General features: G+C 38.1%; 1 pseudogene across 1 annotated transcript; it reads right to left on the bottom strand.

Moving 5' to 3' along the window:
* Positions 1–5: 5 nt before the first annotated feature.
* Positions 6–837, bottom strand: LOC105531834 (annotated as a pseudogene). Its single transcript, XR_001004868.1, has one exon. The product of XR_001004868.1 is annotated as a G2/mitotic-specific cyclin-B2-like (transcript).
* Positions 838–1,279: the final 442 nt, after the last annotated feature.

Raw genomic sequence — 1,279 nt, 5'->3', positions numbered from 1 at the left:
AGCTCCATCAAATATTTGGCTAAAGTGTTCTGTTCAACATCAGCCTTTCCGGCTTGTGATGCTTGCCTTAAGAAGTGGCAAGGGTCCACCCAACTGAAATTTCGGTTCTTTCAAAATTAGTTTCCATTTCTTGGATTTGGGAAATAGTATAAGCATTGTCTGTGATGTAAACAAAGCCTTCAATATTTGGAGAAAACATCTCCTCATACTTGGAAGCCAAGAACAGAGCAGTAATCCAAACTAGTTGAAGCTTCCTATGGGAAACTGGCTGAACCAGTAAAAATCAATCCATCGTGGCAACACACACATACAGAGTCTCCTGAAGAAGCCTAAACTTGGAGGGGATTTGCACCAGCCAGTCTACCAGGATGGTACGCTTATGTCCATTTATATCTCATCCATCTAAGAAATGTGGATTTATGAACTGCAAAATCTCCAGCTGCCTGAGGTACTGATAGATATCCTTAACGTAGTCACTGCAGAGCTGAGGGTTATTCCAATCTTCATTATCAATATCCTCAATTTTGCAGACCAAGGCATCAGAAAAAGCTTGGCAGATGTTCTCTTCTTTCATGGAGGCATCCTCAGGTACGGGAGAAGGACCGTTTGGAACCAACATTTCTATCTGTACTGTTTCACAGAAGCAGTAGGTTTCAGTTGTTTGTTGACATTTGTTGTTTCCCTGGGCTGAACTGGTACTTTGGTGTTCTGAGCTTTCTTAACTACTTGTGCTGCTCTGGTTGTAACTCTATTTCCAATTTCTTCTAAAATGGTATGCCTAATAGTCACATGACTCTTAGGTTTAGAATTAACTCCTGTGTCTCTCTCTCTATGCATATACCCATTTATCCTATTGGTTCTGTCTCTTTGGAGAGCCCTAATAGAATACCTGACAACTAAATGCAATGTGGATCTTGGGACAGAAAGAGGACATTAGTAGAAAAACTGGTGAAATTTAAAAAGAGTCTGGAATTTAGTTAATAGTAATGTACCAGTATTGGTTTCTTAGTTGTAATGAATGTACCATAGTAATGTAAGACGTTAGCAATAGAGGAAGTCAGTTGAAGGGTATAGAACACTCTGTGTTATCTTTGCAACCTTTCCATAAACCTAAAATTATTCAAAAATAAAAATTTTGTTTTAAAAAGTAGCATGTACCATATGATCTCTCTCTGTGAAACCGTTCCTCATTGTCTAGCTTTCTATTTGTATTTGTGGATTCTATTCACCAAATGTTAGTAATCTTTACTTTGGGAAATTATTTACTTGTTTCTTTGTG

Source organism: Mandrillus leucophaeus, unplaced genomic scaffold, assembly GCF_000951045.1.
Source record: "Mandrillus leucophaeus isolate KB7577 unplaced genomic scaffold, Mleu.le_1.0 Scaffold9119, whole genome shotgun sequence".
NCBI classification, from domain to species: Eukaryota; Metazoa; Chordata; class Mammalia; order Primates; family Cercopithecidae; genus Mandrillus; species Mandrillus leucophaeus.
Note: the sequence above shows the minus strand (reverse complement) of the source record. Positions and strands in the feature narration are given on the sequence as shown.